Below are 13667 nucleotides of genomic sequence, written 5' to 3' on the forward strand. Positions count from 1 at the left end.
ACTTTGTGAGATGTGGGGTGAAGTCAGGTGTGTGTGTCCGTGGTCTGAATGTGCTGTGCAGTTCTTAGCTTCCTGAGCTGTGGTTAATGATGTGATGTTTGGGCGTGTGCTCACTCTAAAGGACACGCTTCAGAGCTGGAGCGGCACTGAGTTTTGAGGGGTTTGGGGATTTGCCCCCCGTACGATTGTCAACCACAGAGGAACTGTGCTAATTGGGTAGCTCTGGAGGAGTCCTATTTGTAAATAGGAAAGAGCATGTCTGTTAAGTATGAAGGTTGTTAAAGATCAGGTTCAAACAGTTTCGAACCTTAGCCCTGGGAAGAAAGTATTAGAGATACAACAAGATTAGGTTTGTGTGGCTTTATACAGTAAAGAGTAAGCCAACCGTAGCTTAAGGAGGTAGAAATTCATCTGTCTTTCCAGAAGTAGGCAGGCTGGGGCTGGTATGTGGCTCCCTGTTCGTCAGAGACCGGAACTCCCTCCATCTTGTCTCATAGTCCAAAATGGCTATTTTATCTCCAGCCATCCCAGTCTCATCCCAGGTAGCAGAAAAGAAGAGGGAGCAAAGGAGAGAATTCCTCCATTTCCATAGGTAGGATTCAACTTTTTCCTCTAGCCACTGACTGAAATTTACATTTCCTTCCATTATGAAAGTACCAGCAAACCATAGAAACCGTAGTCATGTTAGCAGAATGGGTGACTTTATCGCCGATAGAAGTCATAGGCCCTGTGAGAGCTGCAACATGAAAAAAAAAAAATCTCAGAATATTGTTTCTGCTGGAAAATAGGGTGGTTTTTTTTTTTTTTTTTTTTTTTAATTTTTTTTTTCAACGTTTTTTTATTCATTTTTGGGACAGAGAGAGACAGAGCATGAACGGGGGAGGGGCAGAGAGAGAGGGAGACACAGAATCGGAAACAGGCTCCAGGCTCCGAGCCATCAGCCCAGAGCCGACGCGGGGCTCGAACTCACGGAGCGCGAGATCGTGACCTGGCTGAAGTCGGACGCTCAACCGACTGCGCCACCCAGGCGCCCCTGGGTGGTTTTTTTTAATGTGATGATAAAGAATTCTATGTATTTATTATGTCACTTTTATTTTTTACATTTTGATAATGCTATTTCTGTATAATCTGTTCCTTTGAAGTCTTGTGTGTTTTATTTTATGTGTTTTAAAATCTTTTTCTGAGAAGAGGTCCATGGGCTTCACCAGACTGCAGAACGGGTCCATGGTACCAAAAAGGTGATGCCCGCTCCCAGCTGTAAGGACCCTTCCTAGAAGTGCACACAGTGTCCCATTGGCATGGCCAACATCAGTCCCATGGCCTCCTCTGCTGCCATGGAGACAGTGCTCCCCACCCCTCCCATTAGGGTTTTCATTGCTTAGGGCGGCGATGCCCACCCTCCTGCCCCCATTAGGGTTTTCATTGCTAAGGAAGGAAGAGCGGGGTCTGGGAGACATCCAGCACTGCCAAGTCAGAGATGAAGAAGGAAATGAGCAAACTCTCTAAGGTTGGTTGGTGGGAATGACCAGTCTCACTCTGTTCAGTGAAAATGTGCAGTTCATTATGGCACTTCTCAGGCTTGAGTTCAGCTGGGCGGATAGTTATAGATCTATACATGTGGGGCACATGGGCTGGGAGAATAGTAAAGTCTCTGGCTTTCAAATTTCAGTTCTTTATTTACCACTATACTAGTATTTACCCTGTAATTTTTTTTTAATTGGGTGCACTTAGGAAAAGATGAGTGCCTTTATTTAAAAAGGGAAATTTCTGGGGCGCCTGGGTGGCTCAGTCAGTTAAGTGTCTGACTTCGGCTCAGGTCATGATCTCTCAGTTCTTGCAGGTTTGAGCCCGTCATCAGGCTCTGTGCTGACAGCTCAGAGCCTGGAGCCTGCTTCGGAGTCTGTGTCTCCCTCTCTCTCTGCCCCTCCCCCACTTGTGCTCTGTCTGTCTCTGTCTCTCAAAAATAAATAAATGTAAAAATTAAAAAAATACCAATAATAATACCATATAATAACCATGATTATAGTAAATGGAGAGTCACTATTCGTTGACTTAAATAGCAATTAACTGAAAATAAAGACAGCAGAAAGGAACCAATGTTAAGTTGGCCTGCATGTCATTGCCTGTCCCAGCTTCTGTCTGAGACCCCCTCCCGTTGTTAAAAAGAGAGGTGAGTGAGTGAGCAGCAGAAGGAGAGTGTTGGGAATATCCTAGTGCTAAACTCAGATCTTTTTCCTGGAAGTAACCAGAAGGATTGAGAAGGGAGAGAAGGCGCCTTCTCAGAGTCCCCGTGACCTCATGCCTTGTCTTTCTGCATCTGCAGTGCTCTCTGTTTGTGTGGCTCACACCTCATGTAGAGCGACGAGACTTCACTCTGGCCCTGAGGCGTGTCCATTCCAAAGAGTGTACGTTTGCTTTGCAAAGAACAGCGACCTCGAGATCGCGGACACAAATACCGGGCTTCATAGGCCTCTTGCTGTGGGCGCTTTATTGGGGTGCAGGCATCTCCATGCACCCCAGCAGCTATTGAGCACTGTGCTTCAAGGGGGTTTCCTGTTTCCCGGGATGAAGTCCCTCCATCACCGCTGACCCCAGGCTGCGTTGCCGGCTGGCCCGTGGGTCTCCCTCAGCCACTTTGTGCTAGAGGAAGTAGGTGGCCCTGCGTGTGCACTGGCACTAAGGTTGTCCATATGAACACACTGGAGTTGCACCGATGGCTGAGGTTTAGGCTGTTTTCCTTGTTTTTACTCATACAGTTTTCCAGAAATGTAAATCTAGTTTATTATTTGGGATCTTTGGCAAGTAGGGACTTACCTAGAGTTTATAACTCGAATCTTGGAGGAGATATGTCACCACACCCGCATCTGGACCCTTGGTACTTTGTGGGGGGTGAACGTGTGCTTCCTGGGGTAGGGGGTGGGGGCTCTGTTTGCTGAGGTGGCGTCAAATTTCAATGAGCCTTCTGGATGCAGCACTGGGTTGCCTGTGTGTGTTCCAGATGAGAGATCAGGATTCTTGGAAATATTGGATAGAAGGTGGATTTGCCTTATGTCCCCCTCATCCTGCCTCTGGCATCGTGTCATCATAGAAAAATGAGAAGCGCGAGCCTGTCCAGGTGTCCAGGGCGTCAGCTAGGTGCCAGCCGGGGTGGTCCTAACAAAGCACCACAGGCTGGGCGGCCTGAAAACAAACTTCTCTCTTGCAGTTCAAGAGGATGGGAGTCCAGGTGACTGTGATGGCTGCTGGCGAGCCACTGTCCTTGCCTTGCAGATAGCCTTTTCCATCTGTCTATGCATCCCTGGTGTCTCTTCCTCTGCTGATATGGACGCCAGTCCTGCTGAATTAGCGCCCACCCTTAGGACCCCATTTAACCTTAATTACCTCCTTAAAGGCCCTACGTCCAAATATAGTCCCATTGAAAGTTAGGACTTCACATATGAATTCTGGCTGGGGGCGGCGGGGGTCGGGGGGGAACACCTGCAGTCCTGGGGAGTCCCAAGAATGGTGTTCCAGGAGCTGTCCATCTCCAGATCAAAGATTGCATCCCAGCATGTGAAGCACACATGACTCCACTCAGGGGAGATGCCTGACCCCCGAAAACCCTGAAGAGCCTGGCCGAGGGGCCCCAGCTCCGCTCTGTGAAGCAGGGAGCGTTTTCCTCACATCCTGCCAAGTGGCTTCCCCGCTTCTTTTCCTGGTCGGTATAGGCGGCTGTCTGGACACGGTGATGGAACTGGAGTACTTAATCCTCGGTCAGGCCCCCTGCCAAGCAGCCTTCCCCTCTTGGATGCCTCTGAAATGGCAGAGGGTTTTGTCCTGGGCTTTTTGGCTTTTTGGCTTGTTGCTATTAAGTGCCCAAGAGAAGATGCTGTGTCCAGGCCCACGTTACTGCCCTTTCTGCAGGCCCTTTGGCACTTAAGAGCACACATGGGCTTCTTAGGAGGAATTAATTAGTTAGCAAAGTAGTAAACGCAGTCCGGAGTGCACCAAAACACAGGCAGTTCTGTCTAGGCATTTCCATTTCTGCAGCTACATTTGTGTTTGTTTGGGTTTGGGGCGCGCAGGGCTGCACAGGGTGGGAACCGCTGCCTGCCTGTTGCTTTGGTGGGCGACGTGCTGTCCTCGCCAGGAGGGCACACTCTGAAACCAGGCTGCCCGGTTCCCCAGGCTCTCCTGGGCGGTCTCGAACCTCTTGGGGTCTGTCATCCAAACCCAGGGATGCCACGAACACCCATCATTTGCTAAGAGTATCTGGGTCAGAGCTGACAGTCGGTAAATAGCAGCTGTTATCACTGAGCCTATTTGTGTTCTGTTTTCTTAACATTATTCCCTGGGCCTTTTCCCCCTCTTCATCTCCCTGATTATCCTGCTGAATGGCTGTAATATTCTGGTTTACTGGATTGTTTGGGTGGGAGGAGTGCACCAGCCAGGTATTTTTGTTTGTTGTTTCTGCACTGAGGTTCTTCACACATTAAAAAAAAAAAAATTTAATGTTTATTTTATTTTTGAGAGAGATACAGAGTGCTAGCAGGGGAGGCTCGGAGAGAGAGGGAGACACAGGATCTCAAGCAGGCTCCAGATTCCAAGCTGTCAGCACACAGCCCGACGTGGGGCTCAAACCCACGAACCGTGAGATCATGACCTGAGCCGAAGTCGGATGCCTAGGCCACTGAGCCACCTAGGCGCCCTGAGTTTCTTCACTCGTTGTTAGGAAAGAATGAGAAGTACCAGGCTTATAGTAAAGATTTTTTTCTGCTTACGTGTTCCTTTGTGGTACGTTTCTTTGTGGGATGTGTCATGAGTGGGCCACAGGTGAGTCCCCTACTTATGGGCTTGTTACCAGTAGTCATTTTGTGTCCTCAGTTACCACATTGCCAGTAGGTAACAGCTGGTGACAGCCGCCGGTTGCTTGACGCTTCACTGGCCGTACTTGGGAATAGTTTAATGCATCTGCTACTTTAAGAGCTGGAAAAATGGGACTTTGAGGTTGGGTGGCTGTGCATTCCTCGGAGGGGCAGCCCCTCTCCATGCTTTTGTATGACATTTGTAACCCCCCACCTCACTTTTTGTTTCTTTCCTTTGTTTTGGGGTCTCTGGTCCTCCCATTGGCTGTTCTGCCTGATTCGGAGAAGGATTGGGGAGGGGGCACAGAGCACTGTTTGCTGTTCATGGCGCTGGCCGTGTGGCTCAGGGAGGAGGCCAAAAAACACGCTGACAGCCCCCACCTCCCCGTGCTAACCTTGGCTTGTAAGTCAGTGAGCAAGGAGCCAAAAGCCTGCCCCGAGGAATTGCCAGCCAGAGGGAAGATGGACAGTGGCGACATTAACAGACACATGAACTTGGCTTGCAAATCTCCAAGTGCTGGAAAGGGGCCTGTTTTAGGGTGTGTTATTAAGAGAAATTGGTCTCAGGTGACAGCAGAGCTGAGGCCTTCAGGGTGAGGGGACTGTGGAGCTTTGCTGGCCGGCGGTGATGCCGAAAGTTTGGCTGGGCAGCGGGGAGAGGGGAGGCCCGAGCCAAAGATGCTGGAGACAGCCTTCAGTTTGATTTTATCTCAAGAGCGGTGGGAAGCCGGTACAGGGTCTTAAGCAGAGTGATGTGACTGTTCCTGCTTGCTCTTGCCAACGGCAGGTTGGAAAGCTTGTCTGCTACCTAAGGCATCCTCAGTAGTACGCCCTCCAGTCCTCCCTATAAGTCCCTGATGGCCCTTTCTTGCTTGGTGGTTCATGAAGGGCCTCCCCTGTGCCTCGCAGGGTGGGGACTCCTGAGTTGACGTCCGTGTCCCCACTCTTTCAAGCTGCCAGAAATCCACAGTTGGTGCCCTGAGTGCTGCGCACTGACACCCATAACACAGTGGTGTGCTAAGTGCTGCCAGAGCGCTGGGGGGGGGGGGGTGCGACCCAGAACCACCATCCTGGGGTCTGGCCCCCGCTCCAGTGCTTCCTTGGCCAGGCTTCCCTTTCTCTTTCTTTTTTTCTCCCCCCAGACTCCCTGGGGCCCACTTTCTCACGTGTAAAATGAAGACACTTAAACTGGCTTCTTAGAGCCATTCTGAGGGTTAAATGCACTGACATAGGATGGCAGGAAACCCGAGTGCTGAACCAGGCATCATATGGGATGGGCAGCCCGTCGAATGCTTGTGAGCCTCCACACGTGGTGAGTGTTGCCGTTCTGGGTTCCCGAGTCTGGTCATCACCTGGCAGGGCTTGGGGACCGGGTCAAGACGGAGGACGGTGAGAGAATCACCATGAGTGTCCAGCATCATCTCATGATGTTGGGGAGGCATCGCTGGAGGGATGTCAGTTCTTTCTGGAATTATTTCTGGCGACCCTCTGTGGGGGTCAGTTGGGAGCCCATTCATTAGCCCCAACGGTTCAAGCTCTGAACCCTAGTTAGAGCCCAAACCTGTAGAGTTGTGAGCCTGGTCCCTGCCAGTTCCCTCCTAGTTCTTTCCAGGTGACCTCAGCCACTCTGGCTTCAGATAGCAGATCCATCCCTGAGTTCAGACTGGTCTCTGGGGCAACTTCCTTTGAGGAGTGCCTGGGAGAGGTTCATAGTATGCTGTCTCCTCCCTTGTTTTGCCTCCTGTGACCCAGACTCTATTTACATTATTGCCTAATTGTCACAGCATCCCTGCAGGCGGGCCTCTTGGCCTCTGTTGGTAGTTGAAACAATAGGCCAAGAGATGCCGCTGGAGGCCTGAGTGCCAGGATGTGGTGGGGCCGGGATTTCCTCTCTCCCTCCTTGCTGCTCCTGGAATCCCACGGCTTCTGGAATGCTCTGCCCTCAGAGGAAAGCATCTGGTCTGCTGAGATGTTCCCCCTCAAAGAGGCTTCCCTCCCCGACCACTGGTCTGGAAGAGCTTTTCCCGCACCACCCGTGCTGTTCTTTCAGTCCGCTGATTCCAGGTTTTCGAAACCTTCCCGATCTGAAACCTGAATATACTGTTCATTGGCTTTGCATGTCTCCATGGGGATGTGAGCTCCTTGAAGGCAGACGCTTTGCCTGCTCACTCACGGCCCGCATCCCAGTGCCTAAAATCCTGCCTGGCTGGGCGTTGTGGCTCAGGAGACCTTAGTGGAGTGGATGAAGGAATGGACTGGTGTTTATTTGAGTTCTAACAAGCCTGAAAACTTTCGAAAGAGTTCTGCAGGAATGACCAGAAAGCCAGTCCCCCTGTCACTCCTGCATCTCTAGCTTGGTCTTGCAGCATGAGCCCAGGACTGTGAGCTAGTTACACACGGGGGCGAGTGATACCCCCTGCCCCCATCAGGGAGGAGACAGCTGGTGGTATAGAGGGAGCACTACCTTGAGAATCAGGAAACCTTGGTTCTGATACTGACTCTGATAGTAGTGGGTCCCTTGATCTCTCTGTGCCTCAGTTTGCCCAGCTTTGACATGGAGGAGACTGCACTCCAAGATTCCTTGTCCTTCTCACCATCTTATTCTGGGAAGGGAGTCATGATCCTGTGTTCTTCTTTGCAGCCATGAAAGCCAAGTTGTGGCAGTCTGGATGTTTCTAGTATCTTGTCTGGTTGGGCTTGTTGCTCTGCGGTCAAAGGTAGGCCTCGTCATTCTCCCCGTGCCGACTGTCTCCTTTGCAAGTGTGCTGACCACCGAGCTGACTTTGCATGACCTTTGGCTAGGTACGCTAGCAAGCACAAACACACTGACCTTGATATTTGGCCCGTAGCTTTTTCTACTCTAGGCCAGGTATTGGCCAATGTAGGAGGCATGGCCATTTGGAAAGAGGCAGGGTGATATTTGCGTGAGTGCCCGGATGCCTGTGGACTGCTTTGAGAAGACGCTGTCTTACAGAGTTGGTAGAAGGTGAATTAACCTTTGTGAGAGGCAAATGTCACCTTTAGGTTTTAATTCTGAGTGACCAGCAGCCCCTTTTACATGGTCACTACCAAGTTTCTATCACCAGTGCTGCTGGAAGCTTAGACATATAAATCCGTTCTGTACTTTATGCATCCTTTATTTTTATAGTGTTCCGGTGTGGGTGGTTGCAGATGAATTGAGTTGAGAAGGCAGCCTTTTGGGGTGGAAAGAACACTGGGGCCAAGCTGACCACAGTGCTGCTGTTGGAGAGCTGTGTGACCTTGGGCAAATGCTTTACCTTTTCTGAACTAGTTTCCCAATGCCCCAAAAGAAGTGAAATACCACCTGCTTACAGGATTCTGAATAAGCTGTATGAAACGTGTAGCATGGAGTCTGGAGTATATTATGTCTGATGTTTCACCGGAAGCCTGTGGATAGTTTCACAGACTGCAGAAGCCCTTGCCACTGTGTGCAAAATTGTATTTGTGGGTTTGTGCTCCTAAGTGGATTCTTCCTGGGGAGAATTCTTTTGCTTTCGTTATTCTCCTTCAAAGAGCTCCGGACCTTGGAAGAAAGTAAGAAACATGTAGGTGCTCAGTGTGTGGTAATTGCACATGGTATCCACAGCAGCCCTAGTGGGTGTGGTGGTGTTACCCTTGCTGTCGTAATTCTGCTCTGATGTTACAACGGGGTAGGCTGGCTGTGTTCTTACCCACATCCCTGCACGGAGTAGCAGTGGGAGCTTGGGCAAGTTGTCTAGCCTGTCTATGCCTTAGTATTCTCATCTGTAAACTGGGGCTATTAGAAGTACTTGTCGAATAGGGTTGTGAGGATTACTGAATACATACATGAAAAATACTGAAGATACTTTATGTGAATTATACCTTGGTAGGAAAAATTGGGAAAAACATGTTTGGAAGAGTGCCTGTTATATTAAGTGTTCAATAACTGGTAGCTCTGTTATTAACATCCTCCAAGGGTACATTCCTGGCTAATCATCCTGAAGGTAGGATCTGGGCCTTCTTGTTGAGCTGCAAACGGAGAGGCCTGATTTCCTGTTTTACTGAAATCATCCCTGCAGCTCAGGCCCCTAAAGTTCCCTTTATGCGGTTTTTACTCCTGAATCTTCCTTCTTAGTTAAGAGGAGATTAACATATGTGCCCTGAGAGGCTGGGGGCCGTGAGAAAGGAAGTGATTGTCAGGACGGTGGTTCTCAAGTGGGGGTACTTTCGTCCCCAGAGGACATTGGGCAATATCTGGAAACATTTTGGGGCATCACACTGGGGTGGGGATGCTATTGGCATCGAGTGCATAGAGGTCAGGATGCTGCTAGGTTCCTCCTGTGCACAGGATGGCCCCACAGCAGAGAGTGGTCCAGCCCGGGACAGCAGCAGTCTGGAGGGCCTGAAACCCCAAGGCAGGAAAGGGAGGCAGTGGGGCCGTTTTCCAGGATCCGGGTTTTGTTGTAGACCTTTTTCTTTTTTAACCACTTGCCTCCTGCATGGCCCAGGGAATGAAACTTAGGAGAAAGATAGATTCCAAATGAACCCAAATGAAATGATGGTTCCCAGAAAGCGTTTGTTCTTGGGCGTGACCTTGGGAGCCATTGAGTTCCATCATCGCAATGAAGGTGATTTAGGGAGGGCTGTAGATGCATAAGAATAAACACGTGTGGAATGTGCTGGAATAGATAGCTGGATCTGATAGCTGTGGAGACATATACATTCAGAACGTGGTGCTCCCTAACTTACTGAAAATTCCTTCAGTTGGCACTTCCTGGTATTCATGTCCTCCGTACATTCCTTCACTTCGCCTGTAAAAATGAGTTTCTACTCCTGAATTATTTCTTTGAATATACGATTATTTGGGAGCTGGAAGTTGAAAGAAAGTGGCTCAGCCTTGATTCCCGCTGATTGCAGGAAGAGCAGCCCTGTGGCCACCCTCTGGCCCTTTCTCTGCCTTGCTCGGCAAAGCTTCCCTTCTGCAGCTGTGGGTTGTTGCTGTTTCAATTTTGGATGCGGGGCGCTTGTGCCCCTTTTGTAACTGTGAGGTGGGGGTGGTGATGGCGGTGGGAGCAGCGGTCTTTTCTAGTGGAAAAACATCAGGCATGTGCAGAACGTTGCGTTTGCCGTTAACTAACGTGACTATGGTTATATGTTGCACAGTGGCTTTCTGAGGAGGTGTAGGTGTCTGGTCCTGTTTTGAAAAGGAATTAATACAGCTAATTAGAAAATAGTTCTCCTTTGGCATTGCTTTCCACGAGGTATAATTAATTTTCCGTGGAGCGTTACTCGGCATTGAAATCCTAACTGTTGCCTTCTTTTTCCTTTTTTGGGAGGGTGGGGACTGATAGGTTGTAGAGAAAGGTAAGCCCCGATAATCCACTCCATTGTTTCCTTTTGACGTCTCCTCACTTTTGATAGTGAGCCAAGGGCAGAGGCCGAGAAACGCATCCTTGGTAGTCAGTAGGCCTTGTTGAGCTGGTCCTTTTCTGCCCCAGCTATTACTGGACCGGGTTCTCAGTGCTAGTGAGGAGGTCTGGCTTGTGGCCTGGCAACACAATTCCAAACATTCTGCAGCTCCAAGAGTGCTGTAGTAATGATTCAGAGGAGGAGGCAAGGCCTGACAAGCTGATTGCTTGGCTGAGCCTTTGATGATTCGGTTTCAGGCAGGGAGGGCGGGCCCACCGGCCATTGGGCTGGTTGCACTCTGAGCCCCTTGCCCCCTCCCTTAAGCACAAGGAGTGAATCTGGTTGGTACGGCCCACACAAGTTGGGGGAGTTTCTTGAAAGAGGAAACTTCCCACTGAATGTTACCTACTAGACCTTCAGTCATTGTCTTGGTACTTAGAATGTTCCAGATGGAATTTAGACATGCTCCACTTCTTTATTGATGTGTATATGTACTGAGCATCTCTCACATACTGGGCACTGCTGTAGGTGCTGGGGAGCAAAGGTGAAGGAGGTTCAGCTCTGCCACTCAGAAGCTCTGTGCCTCAGTTTCCCCATCATTAAAATGCAGCATCCTCTGTCTGTCATGGTGAGGACTAAATAAATTAATCTAAAGCACTTATGCCAGTGTGCTCAGCATCTGTGAGTTCTTGTTACATGGACCCTGCCCACAAGAAGTTGAGAATTTCTTGGAAGAAGCCATGGTGAGAAACCCCAGAAATAAATGAAGAAGGGTTGCATGGGGCAAGGAAGGCAATGGGGTCATGCGGGGTGATGGATTCTTTGTTGCCTGTGGGCACCAAGTGACCGGCACAGTGACCTTCCCTCACCCCCACCTCGAATGGGCGCCCCCTCCCCCCACTGGAGGGGGAAATCCTAATCAGAGTCTCAGGTCAAATAGTCTAGATCCCTTCCTCACCTAGAAACGGAGAGGCCTCCGGCCTCATGTGGGGGGCTGCCTGGAACTGACCTGCATGACTGTTTCCCTGCTGCTGCCTCAGGATGGGGGCTGCTGTCCAGGCGGACAGGAGGGAAGGGCTCAGGGGTGGGTGCAGGGGGTTGAGGGCACTCCAGGGGGAGGGCAGCCGTGTGCAAAGTCTCCTGAGTTGTCCACCGAGCCCCCCCCCCCCCCTCGGGTCTGGAGGGCTCTTCCTGCTGTCCTCCTGCCATGTGCACTCACCCTTCAAAGCACTCCCATAAGGGCGGGGCCGCTGTTACCACATTTTACAGAGAGGGGCAGTGACTTGGCTGTAGCTGGCCTGTCCCCCGGGGCATTTCCAGGAGTCTCTCTTTCAGGGTGACCTCTTGCTTTAGGCTGGGGTCATTTCCCCGTGAAGCTCTCCCTTGACCGTCGTAACCGCGGCTGCCGTGAACTACCACCACCTCCCCAGGTCTCAGTAGCATGTCTGTGCTGGTGGTTCTTTTGAGCCAAACGTGATTTACCCCCTTTTGGGATTTCATCCTGCTAGTCTCAGATCCGTTGTGTTCCTGCCAGCTCCCTTAGCAACGCACACTCCTAATTTGCTCACGGGTGGGGGTTCATCGGCCCCTCAGCCGGGAATAAGTTTTGGTCAGGAGCTCTCCAGTCGGCTCCGGGTGGGGCCTGGCAGCAGCTTATGTAATGTAACTGTTTGTTGCAATGCAGAGCTGACCCAAAGCAGGCTTCCTGCTCAGCAGGCTTCCTGCTCAGGGGATAAGGCACTGGTCATACTTATTCCAAAGGTCAGCTCTGCTGGAAATGTGCCACCAGAAGAGCCGGGGGCAGCTCAGTGTGTGGTCGCATCCCAGGGGCAGTTACCAGGTTTGACTTAGGAGTGGAGGTGGGCTGCTGGGCCGGGCATCCCATGGAAGTGGTGAGTCCCCAGAGCAGTGAGGCTGGAGAACGCCCCAGGCTGCACCTGGGGACTGCTGTCCTACAAAGGGGCGGGTGGCACCTCCCCCTACCCCCCCCCCCCCCCCCCCCCGCTGTGAGAGGGCCTGATCGGTAATGGCCGGGATGCCGGGGTTCTGGCACAGTTATTCCTTTTCCTCCACCTCTTCCCCCCTCCTCTGAGGGATCTTAAATATTAACTTTAAAGACAACTATTTTTTAAGTTTTATTTATTTGTTTTGAGAGGGGGGGAGAGAGAGAGAGAGCAAGAGAGCGAACATGTGCAAGCAGGGGAGGGGCAGAGAGAGAGGGGGAGAGAGAATTCCAAGCAGGCTTTACATGGTCAGGGTGGAGCCCAATATGGGGCTTGAACCCAGGAACCCCGAGATCGTGACTTGAGCCAAAATCAAGAGTCAGCCGCTTAGCCCAATGAGCCACCCGGGTGCCCCAAAGACAACTATTGTGATTTGTATGTGAATACATTTGCATGGAAGAAATTCCAAATGTACTAACGGGACACAGTAAAGGGTTTGCCTTCCCCCTCGTCCCAGCCTCCCCGCCCCCCATGCCAAGAATCTAACCTTTGTGGCATTCAGCATCTGGAAGAGCACAGCTGCTGGACTGGACAGACAGGGCTGGCACTAGCCTTTGACCCTCGCCCTCTGTCAGGGCGTCAGGTTGTTCTGAGCAGCACCAAGCTGCCTCAGGCATCCGCTCCCCATTAGCTTCCCGGTGCTCACGAGACTTTCCCTGCTGGTCCTTCTGCTGGGAGCACTCCCCACCGCCTCTGCCTCCTGCCTTGTGGCCTGAAGAGCGCTTGTTCATTTTGAAGACTCAGGTTAGGTGTCACCTCTTCTAGACACAGAGACATACATCACAGTGGTAGCCTTGTTATCAGTAAAGCTGCCTGGGAAAGAGCTGTAAGCTGGGAGCACGCAGACTTGCAAAAATGTCAACCCTGTGTTCACTAGTCAGGTGGAGACCCCGCTGGGGTCGGTCCTGAGTGTCCCCCACGGGTGGGTGAGCAGCCACTGTGTGGTAGGGTCCCTCCCTAGGGAAAGAAAACAAAAAAGAAAAAAACCTCAAGGCAACCTGGTGATCCACGTATGTGACAACATCCCTCATGACCTTGTAACGTGAGACTACTTAATCAGACTGCATGTTTGTGTGTTAACCTATACGGGAGACAAAGTAGTAAAAACCATATCAAAAGCTATGCCACGTGGCATTCGGGGCTCAGTTCTTTGGGTGCGAACCCAAGTGAGCGGTGCCAGCAGGAATAAAGTTGCTTCCTGGAAAGAAAAGCCTCGGGGTCACGACTCTTAGCGAGAATCCTGCCAAGATTCATTCAGAATACCCTTCTGATGAGCCATTTTTTTTTTAATATTTATTCATTTTTGAGAGACAGAGCATGGGCAGAGGGGTAGAGAGAGGAGACACAGAATCCGAAGCAGGCTCCAGGTTCTGAGCTGTCAGCACAGAGCCTGACATGGGGCTCGAACTCCCAAACTGTGAGATCATGA

General features: G+C 50.9%; 1 protein-coding gene and 1 long non-coding RNA gene across 2 annotated transcripts in view; one reads left to right on the forward strand and one right to left on the reverse strand.

Moving 5' to 3' along the window:
• Window positions 1–13667, forward strand: part of LOC147583536 (uncharacterized) — a 101924-nt gene that overhangs the window by 29045 nt on the left and 59212 nt on the right. The gene's annotated exons all lie outside the window — the stretch shown is intronic.
• Window positions 346–13487, reverse strand: LOC147583537 (uncharacterized). Its single transcript, XR_015241951.1, has 2 exons — window positions 12726–13487; window positions 346–736 (listed from the first exon to the last, which is right to left on the reverse strand). It is a non-coding gene; the product is annotated as an uncharacterized LOC147583537 (long non-coding RNA).

Source organism: Puma concolor, chromosome A2, assembly GCF_028749965.1.
Source record: "Puma concolor isolate L17-30 chromosome A2, mPumCon1.1.hap2, whole genome shotgun sequence".
Lineage (NCBI taxonomy): Eukaryota > Metazoa > Chordata > Mammalia > Carnivora > Felidae > Puma > Puma concolor.